General features: G+C 39.7%; 42 non-coding genes across 42 annotated transcripts; all 42 read left to right on the top strand.

Moving 5' to 3' along the window:
• Positions 1-26: 26 nt before the first annotated feature.
• On the top strand, positions 27-99 carry Trnak-uuu (transfer RNA lysine (anticodon UUU)). Its single transcript has one exon. It is a non-coding gene; the product is annotated as a tRNA-Lys (tRNA).
• A 147-nt stretch (positions 100-246) lies between these two features.
• Trnak-uuu (transfer RNA lysine (anticodon UUU)) lies at positions 247-319 on the top strand. The gene has a single exon. It is a non-coding gene; the product is annotated as a tRNA-Lys (tRNA).
• Positions 320-466: 147 nt separating this feature from the next.
• Positions 467-539, top strand: Trnak-uuu (transfer RNA lysine (anticodon UUU)). Its single transcript has one exon. It is a non-coding gene; the product is annotated as a tRNA-Lys (tRNA).
• Positions 540-753: 214 nt separating this feature from the next.
• Trnak-uuu (transfer RNA lysine (anticodon UUU)) lies at positions 754-826 on the top strand. The gene has a single exon. It is a non-coding gene; the product is annotated as a tRNA-Lys (tRNA).
• Positions 827-1040: 214 nt separating this feature from the next.
• Positions 1041-1113, top strand: Trnak-uuu (transfer RNA lysine (anticodon UUU)). The gene has a single exon. It is a non-coding gene; the product is annotated as a tRNA-Lys (tRNA).
• A 214-nt stretch (positions 1114-1327) lies between these two features.
• Trnak-uuu (transfer RNA lysine (anticodon UUU)) lies at positions 1328-1400 on the top strand. Its single transcript has one exon. It is a non-coding gene; the product is annotated as a tRNA-Lys (tRNA).
• Positions 1401-1836: 436 nt separating this feature from the next.
• Trnak-uuu (transfer RNA lysine (anticodon UUU)) lies at positions 1837-1909 on the top strand. The gene has a single exon. It is a non-coding gene; the product is annotated as a tRNA-Lys (tRNA).
• A 147-nt stretch (positions 1910-2056) lies between these two features.
• Positions 2057-2129, top strand: Trnak-uuu (transfer RNA lysine (anticodon UUU)). The gene has a single exon. It is a non-coding gene; the product is annotated as a tRNA-Lys (tRNA).
• A 147-nt stretch (positions 2130-2276) lies between these two features.
• Trnak-uuu (transfer RNA lysine (anticodon UUU)) lies at positions 2277-2349 on the top strand. The gene has a single exon. It is a non-coding gene; the product is annotated as a tRNA-Lys (tRNA).
• Positions 2350-2563: 214 nt separating this feature from the next.
• Positions 2564-2636, top strand: Trnak-uuu (transfer RNA lysine (anticodon UUU)). The gene has a single exon. It is a non-coding gene; the product is annotated as a tRNA-Lys (tRNA).
• Positions 2637-2850: 214 nt separating this feature from the next.
• On the top strand, positions 2851-2923 carry Trnak-uuu (transfer RNA lysine (anticodon UUU)). Its single transcript has one exon. It is a non-coding gene; the product is annotated as a tRNA-Lys (tRNA).
• A 214-nt stretch (positions 2924-3137) lies between these two features.
• Trnak-uuu (transfer RNA lysine (anticodon UUU)) lies at positions 3138-3210 on the top strand. The gene has a single exon. It is a non-coding gene; the product is annotated as a tRNA-Lys (tRNA).
• Positions 3211-3646: 436 nt separating this feature from the next.
• Positions 3647-3719, top strand: Trnak-uuu (transfer RNA lysine (anticodon UUU)). Its single transcript has one exon. It is a non-coding gene; the product is annotated as a tRNA-Lys (tRNA).
• Positions 3720-3866: 147 nt separating this feature from the next.
• On the top strand, positions 3867-3939 carry Trnak-uuu (transfer RNA lysine (anticodon UUU)). The gene has a single exon. It is a non-coding gene; the product is annotated as a tRNA-Lys (tRNA).
• Positions 3940-4349: 410 nt separating this feature from the next.
• Positions 4350-4422, top strand: Trnak-uuu (transfer RNA lysine (anticodon UUU)). The gene has a single exon. It is a non-coding gene; the product is annotated as a tRNA-Lys (tRNA).
• Positions 4423-4636: 214 nt separating this feature from the next.
• Positions 4637-4709, top strand: Trnak-uuu (transfer RNA lysine (anticodon UUU)). Its single transcript has one exon. It is a non-coding gene; the product is annotated as a tRNA-Lys (tRNA).
• A 214-nt stretch (positions 4710-4923) lies between these two features.
• On the top strand, positions 4924-4998 carry Trnak-uuu (transfer RNA lysine (anticodon UUU)). Its single transcript has one exon. It is a non-coding gene; the product is annotated as a tRNA-Lys (tRNA).
• Positions 4999-5145: 147 nt separating this feature from the next.
• Trnak-uuu (transfer RNA lysine (anticodon UUU)) lies at positions 5146-5218 on the top strand. The gene has a single exon. It is a non-coding gene; the product is annotated as a tRNA-Lys (tRNA).
• A 147-nt stretch (positions 5219-5365) lies between these two features.
• Positions 5366-5438, top strand: Trnak-uuu (transfer RNA lysine (anticodon UUU)). Its single transcript has one exon. It is a non-coding gene; the product is annotated as a tRNA-Lys (tRNA).
• Positions 5439-5585: 147 nt separating this feature from the next.
• Trnak-uuu (transfer RNA lysine (anticodon UUU)) lies at positions 5586-5658 on the top strand. Its single transcript has one exon. It is a non-coding gene; the product is annotated as a tRNA-Lys (tRNA).
• Positions 5659-5872: 214 nt separating this feature from the next.
• Trnak-uuu (transfer RNA lysine (anticodon UUU)) lies at positions 5873-5945 on the top strand. The gene has a single exon. It is a non-coding gene; the product is annotated as a tRNA-Lys (tRNA).
• Positions 5946-6354: 409 nt separating this feature from the next.
• Positions 6355-6427, top strand: Trnak-uuu (transfer RNA lysine (anticodon UUU)). Its single transcript has one exon. It is a non-coding gene; the product is annotated as a tRNA-Lys (tRNA).
• A 214-nt stretch (positions 6428-6641) lies between these two features.
• On the top strand, positions 6642-6714 carry Trnak-uuu (transfer RNA lysine (anticodon UUU)). Its single transcript has one exon. It is a non-coding gene; the product is annotated as a tRNA-Lys (tRNA).
• A 214-nt stretch (positions 6715-6928) lies between these two features.
• Trnak-uuu (transfer RNA lysine (anticodon UUU)) lies at positions 6929-7003 on the top strand. Its single transcript has one exon. It is a non-coding gene; the product is annotated as a tRNA-Lys (tRNA).
• A 145-nt stretch (positions 7004-7148) lies between these two features.
• On the top strand, positions 7149-7221 carry Trnak-uuu (transfer RNA lysine (anticodon UUU)). The gene has a single exon. It is a non-coding gene; the product is annotated as a tRNA-Lys (tRNA).
• Positions 7222-7366: 145 nt separating this feature from the next.
• Trnak-uuu (transfer RNA lysine (anticodon UUU)) lies at positions 7367-7439 on the top strand. Its single transcript has one exon. It is a non-coding gene; the product is annotated as a tRNA-Lys (tRNA).
• Positions 7440-8354: 915 nt separating this feature from the next.
• Positions 8355-8427, top strand: Trnak-uuu (transfer RNA lysine (anticodon UUU)). The gene has a single exon. It is a non-coding gene; the product is annotated as a tRNA-Lys (tRNA).
• A 147-nt stretch (positions 8428-8574) lies between these two features.
• On the top strand, positions 8575-8647 carry Trnak-uuu (transfer RNA lysine (anticodon UUU)). Its single transcript has one exon. It is a non-coding gene; the product is annotated as a tRNA-Lys (tRNA).
• Positions 8648-9367: 720 nt separating this feature from the next.
• Trnae-uuc (transfer RNA glutamic acid (anticodon UUC)) lies at positions 9368-9440 on the top strand. Its single transcript has one exon. It is a non-coding gene; the product is annotated as a tRNA-Glu (tRNA).
• A 367-nt stretch (positions 9441-9807) lies between these two features.
• Trnak-uuu (transfer RNA lysine (anticodon UUU)) lies at positions 9808-9880 on the top strand. The gene has a single exon. It is a non-coding gene; the product is annotated as a tRNA-Lys (tRNA).
• Positions 9881-10027: 147 nt separating this feature from the next.
• Trnak-uuu (transfer RNA lysine (anticodon UUU)) lies at positions 10028-10100 on the top strand. The gene has a single exon. It is a non-coding gene; the product is annotated as a tRNA-Lys (tRNA).
• Positions 10101-10247: 147 nt separating this feature from the next.
• On the top strand, positions 10248-10320 carry Trnak-uuu (transfer RNA lysine (anticodon UUU)). Its single transcript has one exon. It is a non-coding gene; the product is annotated as a tRNA-Lys (tRNA).
• Positions 10321-10467: 147 nt separating this feature from the next.
• Trnak-uuu (transfer RNA lysine (anticodon UUU)) lies at positions 10468-10540 on the top strand. Its single transcript has one exon. It is a non-coding gene; the product is annotated as a tRNA-Lys (tRNA).
• Positions 10541-10687: 147 nt separating this feature from the next.
• Trnak-uuu (transfer RNA lysine (anticodon UUU)) lies at positions 10688-10764 on the top strand. Its single transcript has one exon. It is a non-coding gene; the product is annotated as a tRNA-Lys (tRNA).
• Positions 10765-11480: 716 nt separating this feature from the next.
• On the top strand, positions 11481-11553 carry Trnak-uuu (transfer RNA lysine (anticodon UUU)). The gene has a single exon. It is a non-coding gene; the product is annotated as a tRNA-Lys (tRNA).
• A 177-nt stretch (positions 11554-11730) lies between these two features.
• Trnak-uuu (transfer RNA lysine (anticodon UUU)) lies at positions 11731-11803 on the top strand. The gene has a single exon. It is a non-coding gene; the product is annotated as a tRNA-Lys (tRNA).
• Positions 11804-12313: 510 nt separating this feature from the next.
• Trnak-uuu (transfer RNA lysine (anticodon UUU)) lies at positions 12314-12386 on the top strand. The gene has a single exon. It is a non-coding gene; the product is annotated as a tRNA-Lys (tRNA).
• A 147-nt stretch (positions 12387-12533) lies between these two features.
• Positions 12534-12606, top strand: Trnak-uuu (transfer RNA lysine (anticodon UUU)). The gene has a single exon. It is a non-coding gene; the product is annotated as a tRNA-Lys (tRNA).
• A 720-nt stretch (positions 12607-13326) lies between these two features.
• Trnak-uuu (transfer RNA lysine (anticodon UUU)) lies at positions 13327-13399 on the top strand. The gene has a single exon. It is a non-coding gene; the product is annotated as a tRNA-Lys (tRNA).
• Positions 13400-13613: 214 nt separating this feature from the next.
• Positions 13614-13686, top strand: Trnak-uuu (transfer RNA lysine (anticodon UUU)). Its single transcript has one exon. It is a non-coding gene; the product is annotated as a tRNA-Lys (tRNA).
• A 510-nt stretch (positions 13687-14196) lies between these two features.
• Positions 14197-14269, top strand: Trnak-uuu (transfer RNA lysine (anticodon UUU)). The gene has a single exon. It is a non-coding gene; the product is annotated as a tRNA-Lys (tRNA).
• Positions 14270-14416: 147 nt separating this feature from the next.
• Positions 14417-14489, top strand: Trnak-uuu (transfer RNA lysine (anticodon UUU)). Its single transcript has one exon. It is a non-coding gene; the product is annotated as a tRNA-Lys (tRNA).
• The last annotated feature ends 4028 nt before the right edge of the window (positions 14490-18517 follow it).

Below are 18517 nucleotides of genomic sequence, written 5' to 3'. Positions count from 1 at the left end.
GTCTGGCTCCTGGGAAGTGGATATGAACCCGGTTAGCTCAGTCGGTAGAGCATCAGACTTTTAATCTGAGGGTCATGGGTTCAAGTCCCATATCGGGCGAATTACTAAAATCATCGGCAATCTTTGTTTAGTTTTAATGCTGGTTACGGGGAAAAAATGTCCATTTCTAACTAACAGCTATTAAAATAGCTAAAACACAGCTAAAGCGGTACGATCCTGTGTCTGGCTCCTGGGAAGTGGATATGAGCCCGGTTAGCTCAGTCGGTAGAGCATCAGACTTTTAATCTGAGGGTCATGGGTTCAAGTCCCATATCGGGCGAATTACTAAAATCATCGGCAATCTTTGTTTAGTTTTAATGCTGATCACGGGGAAAAAATGTCCATTTCTAACTAACAGCTATTAAAATAGCTAAAACACAGCTAAAGCGGTACGATCCTGTGTCTGGCTCCTGGGAAGTGGATATGAGCCCGGTTAGCTCAGTCGGTAGAGCATCAGACTTTTAATCTGAGGGTCATGGGTTCAAGTCCCATATCGGGCGAATTAATGAAATGATCGGCAACCTTTGTTTAATTTTAATGCTGGTTACCAAGAAGAATTTTCCATTTGTAATATTTACTCTTTTCTTTCATAATTTTCTTCGTTGTAGTAAAAATGGTCTACTGAAGTAAAGGAAATAATATATTAAGCTGGACGAAATTCAAAACACAGCTAAAACGGTACGAACCTGTGTCTCGCCCGGGACGTAAATATGAGCCCGGTTAGCTCAGTCGGTAGAGCATCAGACTTTTAATCTGAGGGTCATGGGTTCAAGTCCCATATCGGGCGAATTACTAAAATCATCGGCAATCTTTGTTTAGTTTTAATGCTGGTTACCAAGGAGAATTTTCCATTTCTAATTTTTACTCTTTTCTTTCATAATTTTCTTCGTTGTGGTAAAAGTGGTCTACTGAAGTAAAGGAAATAATATATTTGGATGGACAAAATTCAAAACACAGCTAAAACGGTAGGAACCTGTGTCTCGCCCGGGACGTAAATATGAGCCCGGTTAGCTCAGTCGGTAGAGCATCAGACTTTTAATCTGAGGGTCATGGGTTCAAGTCCCATATCGGGCGAATTAATAAAATCATCGGCAATCTTTGTTTAATTTTAATGCTGGTTACCAAGAAGAATTTTCCATTTCTAATTTTTACTCTTTTCTTTCATAATTTTCTTCGTTGTGGTAAAAGTGGTCTACTGAAGTAAAGGAAATAATATATTAGGATGGACAAAATTCAAAACACAGCGAAAACGGTACGAACCTGTGTCTCGCCCGGGACGTAAATATGAGCCCGGTTAGCTCAGTCGGTAGAGCATCAGACTTTTAATCTGAGGGTCATGGGTTCAAGTCCCATATCGGGCGAATTAATAAAATCATTGGCAATCTTTGTTTAATTTTAATGCTGGTTACCAAGAAGAATTTTCCATTTGTAATATTTACTCTTTTCTTTCATAATTTTCTTCGTTGTAGTAAAAATGGTCTACTGAAGTAAAGGAAATAATATATTAAGCTGGACGAAATTCAAAACACAGCTAAAACGGTACGAACCTGTGTCTCGCCCGGAACGTAAATATGAGCCCAGTTAGCTCAGTCGGTAGGGCATCAGACTTTTAATCTGAGGGTCATGGGTTCAAGTCCCATTGCCGGGGCGAATTACTATAATCATCGGCAATCTTTGTTTAGTTTTAATGCTGGTTACGGGGAAAAAATGTCCATTTCTAACTAACAGCTATTAAAATAGCTAAAACACAGCTAAAGCGGTACGATCCTGTGTCTGGCTCCTGGGAAGTGGATATGAACCCGGTTAGCTCAGTCGGTAGAGCATCAGACTTTTAATCTGAGGGTCATGGGTTCAAGTCCCATATCGGGCGAATTACTAAAATCATCGGCAATCTTTGTTTAGTTTTAATGCTGGTTACGGGGAAAAAATGTCCATTTCTAACTAACAGCTATTAAAATAGCTAAAACACAGCTAAAGCGGTACGATCCTGTGTCTGGCTCCTGGGAAGTGGATATGAGCCCGGTTAGCTCAGTCGGTAGAGCATCAGACTTTTAATCTGAGGGTCATGGGTTCAAGTCCCATATCGGGCGAATTACTAAAATCATCGGCAATCTTTGTTTAGTTTTAAAGCTGGTCACGGGAAAAAAATGTCCATTTCTAACTAACAGCTATTAAAATAGCTAAAACACAGCTAAAGCGGTACGATCCTGTGTCTGGCTCCTGGGAAGTGGATATGAGCCCGGTTAGCTCAGTCGGTAGAGCATCAGACTTTTAATCTGAGGGTCATGGGTTCAAGTCCCATATCGAGCGAATTAATGAAATGATCGGCAACCTTTGTTTAATTTTAATGCTGGTTACCAAGAAGAATTTTCCATTTGTAATATTTACTCTTTTCTTTCATAATTTTCTTCGTTGTAGTAAAAATGGTCTACTGAAGTAAAGGAAATAATATATTAAGCTGGACGAAATTCAAAACACAGCTAAAACGGTACGAACCTGTGTCTCGCCCGGGACGTAAATATGAGCCCGGTTAGCTCAGTCGGTAGAGTATCATACTTTTAATCTGAGGGTCATGGGTTCAAGTCCCATATCGGGCGAATTACTAAAATCATCGGCAATCTTTGTTTAGTTTTAATGCTGGTTACCAAGGAGAATTTTCCATTTCTAATTTTTACTCTTTTCTTTCATAATTTTCTTCGTTGTGGTAAAAGTGGTCTACTGAAGTAAAGGAAATAATATATTTGGATGGACAAAATTCAAAACACAGCTAAAACGGTAGGAACCTGTGTCTCGCCCGGGACGTAAATATGAGCCCGGTTAGCTCAGTCGGTAGAGCATCAGACTTTTAATCTGAGGGTCATGGGTTCAAGTCCCATATCGGGCGAATTAATAAAATCATCGGCAATCTTTGTTTAATTTTAATGCTGGTTACCAAGAAGAATTTTCCATTTCTAATTTTTACTCTTTTCTTTCATAATTTTCTTCGTTGTGGTAAAAGTGGTCTACTGAAGTAAAGGAAATAATATATTAGGATGGACAAAATTCAAAACACAGCGAAAACGGTACGAACCTGTGTCTCGCCCGGGACGTAAATATGAGCCCGGTTAGCTCAGTCGGTAGAGCATCAGACTTTTAATCTGAGGGTCATGGGTTCAAGTCCCATATCGGGCGAATTAATAAAATCATTGGCAATCTTTGTTTAATTTTAATGCTGGTTACCAAGAAGAATTTTCCAATTGTAATATTTACTCTTTTCTTTCATAATTTTCTTCGTTGTAGTAAAAATGGTCTACTGAAGTAAAGGAAATAATATATTAAGCTGGACGAAATTCAAAACACAGCTAAAACGGTACGAACCTGTGTCTCGCCCGGGTCGTAAATATGAGCCCAGTTAGCTCAGTCGGTAGGGCATCAGACTTTTAATCTGAGGGTCATGGGTTCAAGTCCCATTGCCGGGGCGAATTACTATAATCATCGGCAATCTTTGTTTAGTTTTAATGCTGGTTACGGGGAAAAAATGTCCATTTCTAACTAACAGCTATTAAAATAGCTAAAACACAGCTAAAGCGGTACGATCCTGTGTCTGGCTCCTGGGAAGTGGATATGAACCCGGTTAGCTCAGTCGGTAGAGCATCAGACTTTTAATCTGAGGGTCATGGGTTCAAGTCCCATATCGGGCGAATTACTAAAATCATCGGCAATCTTTGTTTAGTTTTAATGCTGGTTACGGGGAAAAAATGTCCATTTCTAACTAACAGCTATTAAAATAGCTAAAACACAGCTAAAGCGGTACGATCCTGTGTCTGGCTCCTGGGAAGTGGATATGAGCCCGGTTAGCTCAGTCGGTAGAGCATCAGACTTTTAATCTGAGGGTCATGGGTTCAAGTCCCATATCGGGCGAATTACTAAAATCATCGGCAATCTTTGTTTAGTTTTAATGCTGGTTACGGGGAAAAAATGTCCATTTCTAACTAACAGCTATTAAAATAGCTAAAACACAGCTAAAGCGGTACGATCCTGTGTCTGGCTCCTGGGAAGTGGATATGAGCCCGGTTAGCTCAGTCGAGGGTCATGGGTTCAAGTCCCATATCGGGCGAATTACTAAAATCATCGGCAATCTTTGTTTAGTTTTAATGCTGGTTACCAAGGAGAATTTTCCATTTCTAATTTTTACTCTTTTCTTTCATAATTTTCTTCGTTGTGGTAAAAGTGGTCTACTGAAGTAAAGGAAATAATATATTTGGATGGACAAAGTTCAAAACACAGCTAAAACGGTAGGAACCTGTGTCTCGCCCGGGACGTAAATATGAGCCCGGTTAGCTCAGTCGGTAGAGCATCAGACTTTTAATCTGAGGGTCATGGGTTCAAGTCCCATATCGGGCGAATTAATAAAATCATCGGCAATCTTTGTTTAATTTTAATGCTGGTTACCAAGAAGAATTTTCCATTTCTAATTTTTACTCTTTTCTTTCATAATTTTCTTCGTTGTGGTAAAAGTGGTCTACTGAAGTAAAGGAAATAATATATTAGGATGGACAAAATTCAAAACACAGCGAAAACGGTACGAACCTGTGTCTCGCCCGGGACGTAAATATGAGCCCGGTTAGCTCAGTCGGTAGAGCATCAGACTTTTAATCTGAGGGTCATGGGTTCAAGTCCCATATCGGGCGAATTAATAAAATCATCGGCAATCTTTGTTTAATTTTAATGCTGGTTACCAAGAAGAATTTCACATTTGTAATATTTACTCTTTTCTTTCATAATTTTCTTCGTTGTAGTAAAAATGGTCTACTGAAATAAAGGAAATAATATATTAAGCTGGACGAAATTCAAAACACAGCTAAAACGGTACGAACCTGTGTCTCGCCCGGGACGTAAATATGAGCCCGGTTAGCTCAGTCGGTAGGGCATCAGACTTTTAATCTGAGGGTCATGGGTTCAAGTCCCATTGCCGGGGCGAATTACTATAATCATCGGCAATCTTTGTTTAGTTTTAATTCTGGTTACGGGGAAAAAATGTCCATTTCTAACTAACAGCTATTAAAATAGCTAAAACACAGCTAAAGCGGTACGATCCTGTGTCTGGCTCCTGGGAAGTGGATATGAACCCGGTTAGCTCAGTCGGTAGAGCATCAGACTTTTAATCTGAGGGTCATGGGTTCAAGTCCCATATCGGGCGAATTACTAAAATCATCGGCAATCTTTGTTTAGTTTTAATGCTGGTTACGGGGAAAAAATGTCCATTTCTAACTAACAGCTATTAAAATAGCTAAAACACAGCTAAAGCGGTACGATCCTGTGTCTGGCTCCTGGGAAGTGGATATGAGCCCGGTTAGCTCAGTCGGTAGAGCATCAGACTTTTAATCTGAGGGTCATGGGTTCAAGTCCCATATCGGGCGAATTACTAAAATCATCGGCAATCTTTGTTTAGTTTTAATGCTGGTCACGGGGAAAAAATGTCCATTTCTAACTAACAGCTATTAAAATAGCTAAAACACAGCTAAAGCGGTACGATCCTGTGTCTGGCTCCTGGGAAGTGGATATGAGCCCGGTTAGCTCAGTCGGTAGAGCATCAGACTTTTAATCTGAGGGTCATGGGTTCAAGTCCCATATCGGGCGAATTAATGAAATGATCGGCAACCTTTGTTTAATTTTAATGCTGGTTACCAAGAAGAATTTCACATTTGTAATATTTACTCTTTTCTTTCATAATTTTCTTCGTTGTAGTAAAAATGGTCTACTGAAGTAAAGGAAATAATATATTAAGCTGGACGAAATTCAAAACACAGCTAAAACGGTACGAACCTGTGTCTCGCCCGGGACGTAAATATGAGCCCGGTTTGCTCAGTCGGTAGAGCATCAGACTTTTAATCTGAGGGTCATGGGTTCAAGTCCCATATCGGGCGAATTACTAAAATCATCGGCAATCTTTGTTTAGTTTTAATGCTGGTTACGGGGAAAAAATGTCCATTTCTAACTAACAGCTATTAAAATAGCTAAAACACAGCTAAAGCGGTACGATCCTGTGTCTGGCTCCTGGGAAGTGGATATGAGCCCGGTTAGCTCAGTCGAGGGTCATGGGTTCAAGTCCCATATCGGGCGAATTACTAAATCATCGACAATCTTTGTGTAGTTTTAATGCTGGTTACCAAGGAGAATTTTCCATTTCTAGTTTTTACTCTTTTCTTTCGTAATTTTCTTCGTTGTGGTAAAAGTGGTCTACTGAAGTAAAGGAAATAATATATTTGGATGGACAAAATTCAAAACACAGCTAAAACGGTAGGAACCTGTGTCTCGCCCGGGACGTAAATATGAGCCCGGTTAGCTCAGTCGGTAGAGCATCAGACTTTTAATCTGAGGGTCATGGGTTCAAGTCCCATATCGGGCGAATTAATAAAATCATCGGCAATCTTTGTTTAATTTTAATGCTGGTTACCAAGAAGAATTTTCCATTTCTAATTTTTACTCTTTTCTTTCATAATTTTCTTCGTTGTGGTAAAAGTGGTCTACTGAAGTAAAGGAAATAATATATTAGGATGGACAAAATTCAAAACACAGCGAAAACGGTACGAACCTGTGTCTCGCCCGGGACGTAAATATGAGCCCGGTTAGCTCAGTCGGTAGAGCATCAGACTTTTAATCTGAGGGTCATGGGTTCAAGTCCCATATCGGGCGAATTAATAAAATCATTGGCAATCTTTGTTTAATTTTAATGCTGGTTACCAAGAAGAATTTTCAATTTGTAATATTTACTCTTTTCTTTCATAATTTTCTTCGTTGTAGTAAAAATGGTCTACTGAAGTAAAGGAAATAATATATTAAGCTGGACGAAATTCAAAACACAGCTAAAACGGTACGAACCTGTGTCTTGCCCGGAACGTAAATATGAGCCCGGTTAGCTCAGTCGGTAGAGCATCAGACTTTTAATCTGAGGGTCATGGGTTCAAGTCCCATTGCCGGGGCGAATTAATAAAATCATCGGCAATCTTTGTTTAGTTTTAATGCTGGTTACGGGGAAGAAATGTCCATTTCTAACTAACAGCTATTAAAATAGCCAAACCACAGCTAAAGCGATACGGTCCTGTGTCTCTCCTGGGAAGTGGATGTGAGCCCGGTTAGCTCAGTCGGTAGAGCATCAGACTTTTAATCTGAGGGTCATGGGTTCAAATCCCATATCGGGCGAAGTACTAAAATCATCGGTAATCTTTGTTTAGTTTTAATGCTGGTTACGGGGAAAAAAGGTCCATTTCTAACTAACAGCTATTAAAATAGCTAAAACACAGCGAAAACGGTACGAACCTGTGTCTCGCCCGGGACGTAAATATGAGCCCGGTTAGCTCAGTCGGTAGAGCATCAGACTTTTAATCTGAGGGTCATGGGTTCAAGTCCCATATCGGGCGAATTAATAAAATCATTGGCAATCTTTGTTTAGTTTTAATGCTGGTTACGCAGAAGAAATTTCCATTTTTAACTAACAGCTATTTTGACTCGATTGTTTCATGTTTTTCGTCATTGTGTCGTCAAAATGGTCTACTGAAGCAAAGGAAATAATATATTAAGCTGGACAAAATTCAAAACGTAACAGGAGAGATTTTGAAAATGAATTGATTAAAAAGTTAAACGCTAAAAGAATTTTAAAACACATTATAAAAGTGAACGACGTTTCGGCGCGACGTTACGCCATTATCAAGTTAAAAAGTAAAAGAGTGCGAGGTGTAAAATGAATATATAATATTTGAAAAAAATATATTAAATATTCGCGGGTCCTATGGGTATAATCCCCAAGGTAAGAAACACAAAAAGGTAAAAATAATAATAAATAAATAAATGTACGGTAGTGTCACGTGAACAGTTTGGCGCGAATGGAGTCAGCTTGCGTGTTAGGAGAAGGCTTGATGTCCTTTATGTACAACGTCTCGTACACTAAACAATCAAACTTGCTGTTGCATTTCCTCAGAACTTTGAAAAGGTAATCAGTCTTTGTTCTGTTGTTGCCATGCTGTGTTTCAAGGTGTTTCCCAATAGCTGAATGACGGTGTTCACTTATGCGTTGATGTAAGTGTCGGGCAGTATACCCGACATAATTTGCATCGCACAAATCACATTGAAATAAGCATACAACGCATTGAGTGTCATGAGGGTCATGGGTTCAAGTCCCATATCGGGCGAATTACTAAAATCATCGGCAATCTTTGTTTAGTTTTAATGCTGGTTACGGGGAAAAAATGTCCATTTCTAACTAACAGCTATTAAAATAGCTAAAACACAGCTAAAGCGGTACGATCCTGTGTCTGGCTCCTGGAAAGTGGATATGAGCCGGGTTAGCTCAGTCGGTAGAGCATCAGACTTTTAATCTGAGGGTCATGGGTTTAAATCCCATATCGGGCGAATAACTAAAACCATCGGCAATCTTTGTTTAGTTTTAATGCTGGTTACGGGGAAATAAGGTCCATTTCTAACTAACAGCTATTAAAATAGATAAAACACTGCTAAAGCGGTACGATCCTGTGTCTGGCGCCTGGTAAGTGGATATGAGCCCGGTTAGCTCAGTCGGTAGAGCATCAGACTTTTAATCTGAGGGTCATGGGTTTAAGTCCGATATCGGGCGAATTACTAAAATCATCGACAATCTTTCAGGGGCACCCAACGGATCTGTTCCTCACATTATCTGTTCCCCAGAGGAATCTTGCTGGTTGGCAAAAATACAGGTGTTTCGATGAGCTGGCTGGGAAATTTTGTTATTGTAAGGGTTTTGCCTGGGAATTACTGACTTTTTCTAGCATTTCAACCCGAGCTGGCTGCAGAAACTCCGAAGACTGAGGACGACTAAGAAAAAAAAACCCCTTCCCTCTCCCAGAGAGTAGTCACAAACGTATGACGGCTGGTCAGAGTGATTGCGCTTGCGGAAAAAAACCCTGTCTTGTCCCGGTTTTGTCGCTTTTGTTCGGTCGTTTTGGCTCGAGGGATTTGAAAGCGCGCGGAATTCCTGGCTGGGAAATAAATTTGATCAGCTGGCTGGGAAACCAACCAATTTTATCTAGCTGGCTGGGAAATTTCTTGTGTGTCTTGCTGGGAAAAAGGAACAGATATTGTTTTCCCAGCAACACCGAAAGACACCTGAAAATGCCTTAATAACATTTATTTTCATTAACTGGGGTATAATAATACATTTTACAACAAATTGGTCGTTGGGTGCCCCTGATCTTTGTTTAGTTTTAATGCTGGTTACGGGGAAAAAATGTTCATTTCTAACTAACAGCTATTAAAATAGATAAAACACAGCTAAAGCGGTAGGATCCTGTGTCTGGCTCCTGGGAAGTGGATATTAGCCCGGTTAGCTCAGTCGGTAGAGCATCAGACTTTCAATCTGAGGGTCATGGGTTCAAAACCCATATCGGGCGAATTACTAAAATCATCGGCAATCTTTGTTTAGTTTTAATGCTGGTCACGGGGAAAAAAGGTCCATTTCTAACTAACAGCTATTAAAATAGCTAAAACACAGCTAAAGCGGTACGATCCTGTGTCTGGCTCGTGGGAAGTGGATATGAGGCCGGTTAGCTAATTCGGTAGAGCATCAGACTTTTAATCTGAGGGTCATGGGTTCAAGTCCCATATCGGGCGAATTACTAAAATCATCGGCAATCTTTGTTTAGTTTTAATGCTGGTTACGGGGAAAAAATGTCCATTTCTAACTAACAGCTATTAAAATAGCTAAAACACAGCTAAAGCGGTACGATCCTGTGTCTGGCTCCTGGGAAGTGGATATGAGCCCGGTTAGCTCAGTCGGTAGAGCATCAGACTTTTAATCTGAGGGTCATGGGTTCAAGTCCCATATCGGGCGAATTACTAAAATCATCGGCAATCTTTGTTTAGTTTTAATGCTGGTTACGGGGAAAAAATGTCCATTTCTAACTAACAGCTATTAAAATAGATAAAACACAGCTAAAGCGGTACGATCCTGTGTCTGGCTCCTGGGAAGTGGATATGAGCCCGGTTAGCTCAGTCGGTAGAGCATCAGACTTTTAATCTGAGGGTCATGGGTTCAAGTCCCATATCGGGCGAATTACTAAAATCATCGGCAATCTTTGTTTAGTTTTAATGCTGGTTACGGGGAAAAAATGTCCATTTCTAACTAACAGCTATTAAAATAGCTAAAACACAGCTAAAGCGGTACGATCCTGTGTCTGGCTCCTGGGAAGTGGATATGAGCCCGGTTAGCTCAGTCGGTAGAGCATCAGACTTTTAATCTGAGGGTCATGGGTTTAAATCCCATATCGGGCGAATTAATAAAATCATCGGCAACCTTTGTTTAGTTTTAATGCTGGTTACGGGGAAAAAATGTCCATTTCTAACTAACAGCTATTAAAATAGCTAAAACACAGCTAAAGCGGTAAGATCCTGTGTCTGGCTCCTGGGAAGTGGATATGAGCCCGGTTAGCTCAGTCGGTAGAGCATCAGACTTTTAATCTGAGGGTCATGGGTTCAAGTCCCATATCGGGCGAATTACTAAAATCATCGGCAATCTTTGTTTAGTTTTAATGCTGGTTACGGGGAAAAAATGTCCATTTCTAACTAACAGCTATTAAAATAGATAAAACACAGCTAAAGCGGCACGATCCTGTGTCTGGCTCCTGGGAAGTGGATATGAGCCCGGTTAGCTCAGTCGGTAGAGCATCAGACTTTTAATCTGAGGGTCATGGGTTCAAGTCCCATATCGGTAGAGCATCAGACTTTTAATCTGAGGGTCATGGGTTTAAATCCCATATCGGGCGAATTAATAAAATCATGCTAACTTTTTGTTTAGTTTTAATGCTGGATACGCAGAAGAAATTTCCATTTCTAGCTAACAGGTATTTTGACTATATTCTTTCATGTTTTTCTTCGTTGTGGTTAAAATGGTCTACTGAAGAAGAGGAAAGAACATATTAAGCCGGACAAAATTCAAAACAAAGCTAAAACGGCAGGAACATGTGTCTCTCCCGGGAAGTAAATATGACCCCGGCTAGCTCAGTCAGTAGAGCATCAAACTTTTAATCTGAGGGTCATGGGTTCAAGTCCCATATCTGGCGAATTACTAAAATCATCGGCAATCTTTGTTTAGGGTGTGTTCGATTGACCGTATTCCGGAATAGGATTACATGGAATATAAGTTTAAAATCCTTCGTTTTTACGGAGATTCACGTTAAAGTTGTCACACATCTGCTAAAATGCTATTTTAAACATATTTTTATTGTCCTTGTTGCTTCGAAACGCGCCAAACATACCGTTTTCATCATCACTTCACGTATTCTTATTCCGGAATAGGGTCAATCGAACGCGCCCTGAGTTTTAATGCTGGTTACGGGGAAGAAATGTCCATTTCTAACTAAAAGGTATTGAAATAGCTAAAACACAGCTAAAGCGATACGATCCTGTGTCTGGCTCCTGGGAAGTGGATATGAGCCCGGTTAGCTCAGTCGGTAGAGCATCAGACTTTTAATCTGAGGGTCATGGGTTCAAGTCCCATATCGGTCGAATTAATGAAATGATCGGCAACCTTTGTTTAATTTTAATGCTGGTTACCAAGAAGAATTTTCAATTTGTAATATTTACTCTTTTCTTTCATAATTTTCTTCGTTGTAGTAAAAATGGTCTACTGAAGTAAAGGAAATACTATATTAAGCTGGACGAAATTCAAAACACAGCTAAAACGGTGTGTTAGCTCAGTCGGTAGAGCATCAGACTTTTAATCTGAGGGTCATGGGTTCAAGTCCCATATCGGTCGAATTAATGAAATCATCGGCAATCTTTGTTTAATTTTAATGCTGGTTACGTGGACAAAATGTCCGTTTCTAGCTAACAGGTATTTTGACTATATTTTTTCATGTTTTTCTTCGTTGTGGTAAAAATGGTCTACTGAAGAAAAGGAAAGAATATATTAAGCCGGACAAAATTCAAAAGAAAGCTAAAACGGCAGGAACCTGTGTCTCTTCCGGGAAGTAAGTATGAGCGCGGTTAGCTAATTCGGTAGAGCATCAGACTTTTAATCTGAGGGTCATTGGTTCAAGTCCCATATATGGCGAATTAGTTAAATCATCGGCAATCTTTCTTTAATTATAATTCTGGTTACCCAGAAGAATTTTCCATTTCTAATTTTTACTCTTTTCTTTCATAATTTTCTTCGTTGTGGTAAAAATGGTCTATTGAAGTAAGGAAATAATATATTAGGATGGAGAAAATTTAAAACACAGCTAAAACGGCAGGAACCTGTGTCCCCCCAGAGACGTAAATATGAGCCCGGTTAGCTCAGTCGGTAGAGCATCAGACTTTTAATCTGAGGGTCATGGGTTCAAGTCCCATATCGGGCGAATTACTAAACTCATCGGCAATCTTTGTTTAGTTTTAATGCTGGTTACGGGGAAAAAATGTCCATTTCTAACTAACAGCTATTAAAATAGATAAGACACAGCTAAAGCGGGAAGATCCTGTGTCTGGCTCCTGGAAAGTGGATATGAGCCCGGTTAGCTCAGTCGGTAGAGCATCAGACTTTTAATCTGAGGGTCATGGGTTTAAATCCCATATCGGGCGAGCATCAGACTTTTAATCTGAGGGTCATGGGTTCAAGTCCCATATCGGGCGAATTAATAAAATCATGCTAACTTTTTGTTTAGTTTTAATGCTGGAACTGCAGAAGAAATTTCCATTTCTAGCTAACAGGTATTTTGACTATATTCTTTCATGTTTTTCTTCGTTGTGGTTAAAATGGTCTACTGAAGAAGAGGAAAGAACATATTAAGCCGGACAAAATTCAAAACAAAGCTAAAACGGCAGGAACATGTGTCTCTCCCGGGAAGTAAATATGACCCCGGCTAGCTCAGTCAGTAGAGCATCAAACTTTTAATCTGAGGGTCATGGGTTCAAGTCCCATATCGGGCGAATTACTAAAATCATCGGCAATCTTTGTTTAGGGTGTGTTCGATTGACCGTATTCCGGAATAGGATTACATGGAATATAAGTTTAAAATCCTTCGTTTTTACGGAGATTCACGTTAAAGTTGTCACACATCTGCTAAAATGCTATTTTAAACATATTTTTATTGTCCTTGTTGCTTCGAAACGCGCCAAACATACCGTTTTCATCATCACTTCACGTATTCTTATTCCGGAATAGGGTCAATCGAACGCGCCCTTAGTTTTAATGCGGGTTACGGGGAAGAAATGTCCATTTCTGACTAAAAGGTATTAAAATAGCTAAAACACAGCTAAAGCGATACGATCCTGTGTCTGGCTCCTGGGAAGTGGATATGAGCCCGGTTAGCTCAGTCGGTAGAGCATCAGACTTTTAATCTGAGGGTCATGGGTTCAAGTCCCATATCGGGCGAATTAATGAAATGATCGGCAACCTTTGTTTAATTTTAATGCTGGTTACCAAGAAGAATTTTCCATTTGTAATATTTACTCTTTTCTTTCATAATTTTCTTCGTTGTAGTAAAAATGGTCTACTGAAGTAAAGGAAATAATATATTAAGCTGGACGAAATTCAAAACACAGCTAAAACGGTACGAACCTGTGTCTCGCCCGGGACGTAAATATGAGCCCGGTTAGCTCAGTCGGTAGAGCATCAGACTTTTAATCTGAGGGTCATGGGTTCAAGTCCCATATCGGGCGAATGAATAAAATCATCCTAACTTTTTGTTTAGTTTTAATGCTGGATACGCAGAAGAAATTTCCATTTCTAGCTAACAGGTATTTTGACTATATTCTTTCATGTTTTTCTTCGTTGTGGTAAAAATGGTCTACTGAAGAAAAGGAAAGAATATATTAAGCCGGACAAAATTCAAAACAAAGCTAAAACGGCAGGAACCTGTGTCTCTTCGGGGAAGTAAGTATGAGCGCGGTTAGCTAATTCGGTAGAGCATCAGACTTTTAATCTGAGGGTCATTGGTTCAAGTCCCATATGTGGCGAATTAGTTAAATCATCGGTAATCTTTGTTTAATTTTAATTCTGGTTACCCAGAAGAATTTTCCATTTCTAATTTTTACTCTTTTCTTTCATAATTTTCTTCGTTGTGGTAAAAATGGTCTATTGAAGGAAGGAAATAATATATTAGGATGGACAAAATTCAAAACACAGCTAAAACGGCAGGAACCTGTATCCCGCCCGAGACGTAAATATGAGCCCGGTTAGCTCAGTCGGTAGAGCATCAGACTTTTAATCTGAGGGTCATGGGTTCAAGTCCCATATCGGGCGAATTACTAAAATCATCGGCAATCTTTGTTTAGTTTTAATGCTGGTTACGGGGAAAAAATGTCCATTTCTAACTAACAGCTATTAAAATAGCTAAAACACAGCTAAAGCGGTACGATCCTGTGTCTGGCTCCTGGGAAGTGGATATGAGCCCGGTTAGCTCAGTCGGTAGAGCATCAGACTTTTAATCTGAGGGTCATGGGTTCAAGTCCCATATCGGGCGAATTAATAAAATGCATTTACTTCATGCTTGGTCAGATTCCCATTTAGCCTACAAAGGTTCAGGTAAAGGCCAGCTTGCCTGATTGTGTCAAGCTAACATACCCAAATACCTGTGTTATTTTGGACTGCACAGAGATTAAGGTACAGACCCCGAGTTCCAAAGTTCTTATTTCTGAGTTTTATTTTTGTTATCAGAGCCACACCATTTATAAAGGCTTAGTAGGTATTTTTCCCCAAATGGGTCAGTTACCTTTGTGAGTTCTCTGTTCCAGGGAAGTGTGTCAGATAAAGAGATTACTCGTCAAAGTGGAATTCTTAACTTGTTAGAAGAAGGGGCTGAGGTAATGGCAGATAAGGGGTTTTTGATTGAAGACCTTCTCAAAAAAGTGAATGCAACATTGGTGATTCCTCCATTCTTAGGAAAAAGTAAGGGTTGTAATGTTTCTGGAGGTAAGCAGTTCACAGCAGCAGAGGTTTCTAACACTCAAGAAATTGCCAGACTCCGGATACATGTCGAGAGAGCCATACGCAGGGTCAAGGAATACCATTTCTTTGACATAGTTCAGCCTCTTGTGTTAGGTGGTTCAATAAATCAGGTTTGGAGTGTTTGCTGCTTTCTAACAAATCTGAAAGGGCCACTATTCTGAGATTACAAATCAGTTTTCAAATATTTTTGTTGTAGTCTCTATGTCTAGAATAATTGCTCTAACACTGTAAGATTGTGAGAGATAAGTGAGTTATATTTGGAAAGGTTCGCCTAAAAATGAAAAATAAAAAAAATAGGAAGTTGTTTAGGGGAATCCACATTCACATCATGTGAGAGAAAGCATTACAAAGATTGCAAGCTAGCTCTGTTGGCATGTTGTTTCCTTAATGAAAACAGTTTGGATACCTTTCTTTCTCCTTTAAAGCCCTGCCCCTCCGACAAAGTAATGACTGTCCCCAAAACTGATTACTTGCTAACAAGTGATGTGACAGTGAATAACTCCTTTGATGTACATTTATTTATTTCCAACTCAACAGTTTGTAACTTTTATCACATTACTACTATCCAGTGTGCACATTTTATTTTACAAGATTATGTAAAGGACTGGTAAATAAGTACAAGTAACGTACAAGCATAGAATCACTGTCAGCATTTCATTAATCTCTGAATCAAAAACTCGAAATAAAACTGATCCAACTTCTCCTTCATGGCTGTTTGCATTTCACTATCTGATCTAATTCTTTCTAAGTGATAGTCATTCTTGCAAAAAACAAAAAAGTCAACCCAGGTAATCTCTGAGAGAAGCAGGGGCCCATTCACTTGGTAGTAGTAACTATGAGTTTTTTTCAGTTTTAGTGCACCGTTAACTTCTTTTGGGTATGGTAGTTCGACAACAGAGTCAGCCAAAGAGCATTCTATTTCTAGGGTACCCCATGGATTTGCCTCACTCGGATCGTAAACTCTCCGGTCAGGGGGAACATGCTAAATGAGGACATGAAGGATTCACAATATGCCACATGGATAAACATTGAGACGTGTAATGTCAGCATAGCTTGTAGCTGCATTTTCCTCATTGTCAATTCCATACATCATTGCAGCTGTTTGAATTGTTTTCTTCATGAAGCGCTCAGCAAGTAACTCGAAATCTTTTTTGCGGCAACAGACATCCTTAAACTTACTTGCTGTTAATCTTTGTGCCCGGAGCTCGTGCCACAATTTATCATCTGCCTGGTTCTGGGTCTCTTTTTCATACAAATTTGCCTGACTAAGAGAAAGTTTTAAGCCATCTATGAAATTCTGCTGTGACATGGTCAGTACAGTGGAGTATGTTTGATTTACGGGAGGTAAGGTAAATGAAGGGGGATCAGGTGCTTCAATGTTTATGGGCACTTTAGGCTTATTAGACAGTTTGACTTTCTGTTGATATGAAAGCATAGACCCTTTTGGAACATTTCCAAACTTACAGCTTGCTTGACAGACATCGTTGCTAGCGGGCAAGGCACTGTGAAGCTGTACTGATAGAAAATTCTTGATTGCCGTCCGTAGCTTTTCAACAACAGCTAAGTCCCCTATCACATTAGGAATAGGATTATAGAGGTTGGAACAAATTCCAACTGACCGCTTTGTAGATGAAGTGGGCATTTTTACTCTTTGTATTGTAACGTCTTGCACCTCCCCTGGATTTATTCCTTGAGATCTGTTTGGTACGTTCCACGTTTGAGGTAAAAACGTTTTGGAAATGGCGGGAGGGACAGTCTTAAGACCAAGTGCCTGATAGTTGGCCAGAAGATAAAGTAAACCTATTACGTGATTGCATTTGCCCATGCCTGCCTCACATTCACATCGAGCTGAGAGTACCTTGGTTGCAGAGGCCACTGCTAATGTGACCTGCGTGATAAATTGTATTTAAATGGGGGATAAGTACGACATTCAGTGTCCAAGTCATTTTTCACATAAAACTTGATAAGTAACATAGACGCTAATTTCACTACCGTACCTGTAATTTCCAAGGTTCATCGTTTTTCCTTTGAGATTTGTAACTCCGAGCCATGATGATGGCTTCGTTTTTGCCGGAAGATTTTACTGTTCAAATGGATAATGTGTGCTATTACAAACATCACAAACAAAACCTTACAGAGACTTTAGAGAAGGCTACGTTTTGCCGATACAAACCTTCCAAGTCGAATATATATCCTTCGCAAAAATTACTATAGCCCCGAATCAACACTTTCTTCGGTACTTTTGCTTCTTGTTTTGCCCATTCATCGACAAATCGTAAGCTTAGTTCGGGTAAATTTTTCAAGGATTTGCTCCAGCACGAGGGTTCAGGAGTTGCAGTCGCCATTTTGCATAGCTACTCATGCACGTCTAGCCTCGTTTTGAATCCAATATGGCGGAAGCGTGACAAAGGTGTATTATTATTATTATTATTATTAGGATATTATTAAATTATTCGGCAACTCCGTACCTTTGCGCCCAGGAGCAATACCGCAAGCCATGATTGCCATGAGAAAAGCAACGCATGGGTGCCATGCCTATGGTGCTCCGCTGGGCGTTCTGGCCGCGGGAGCTCCGCTAAAAACAATGGCAGTTGCTTACAATACCAAACAATAGACCCTATGCAAAAATGGCTGCCTTTAAATGATTCTTTTGTTCATATTCAAAATAGCCCAACTAACCTCGTTATTGAGACAAAAATTCTAAAGAATCTGTTATTCCGAACGAGGTTAGTTGGGCTATTTTGAATATGAACAAGAATCATTTAAAGGCAGCCATTTTTGCATAGGGTCTATAGCAGGTTACGATAGCTGTTACACTATTGCGTTCTTAAATTTCAAGGAAGGTTGAGCTTCAAAATTTGCGTGGCTAAATTGCGCATTTTGCTATATTGTTACCACTTTTGATACAACATGTTAAGGATGTTTTTAACGATTGGACCGTTGGTTAAACTTGATCGAAGACGTTGGTAATAAAACATCTTAAATATGTTCTAACGCAGAATATTTCTCGTTTAAACAGGCTATAAGTCTCACATGTACTGAGCATGATTAACCTTGTATCTTACCACACCTGCAGGTGAAGATATATTATGCAAGCGAAGCAACAGGTGATTACATAAACAACCTGCCTATTGAAATCAAGCTTCTTGTGATGCTTTGAAATAGAATCCTCCTTAAAACTGAACACTATGAATTATTCGCACGATGCTTACAGACCAGTTTTCAGCTACAGCACTTCTAACCTCTTTCATTACAATGTTTACAAAATCCCAAAACAATTTAATATGCACCGAAGTCTTAACTTTCGTTACCCTCGATGCGAACGGGCATACGAATTATTCAAACAATGTTTAATTTGCACATTCTCTGCTACACCAAAGGAAGCGACAAAAGAGTTTATTGAAGCAGTCAGCGTCTAGATTTCGTTTCAGACAGAAGGTAAAAATTGCACGCTGCAAACGGCATGCTTAAGTCCCCAAAACATCAAAATCCAATGCATAATGTAGGCAACCTTCTTCGCTCTTTGAAGTCTTCTTTCCTGAC

Source organism: Montipora capricornis, chromosome 4 (assembly GCF_036669925.1).
Source record: "Montipora capricornis isolate CH-2021 chromosome 4, ASM3666992v2, whole genome shotgun sequence".
Lineage (NCBI taxonomy): Eukaryota > Metazoa > Cnidaria > Anthozoa > Scleractinia > Acroporidae > Montipora > Montipora capricornis.
The sequence above is the reverse complement of the archived record's forward strand: the minus strand, read 5'-3'. Positions and strand labels throughout refer to the sequence as shown.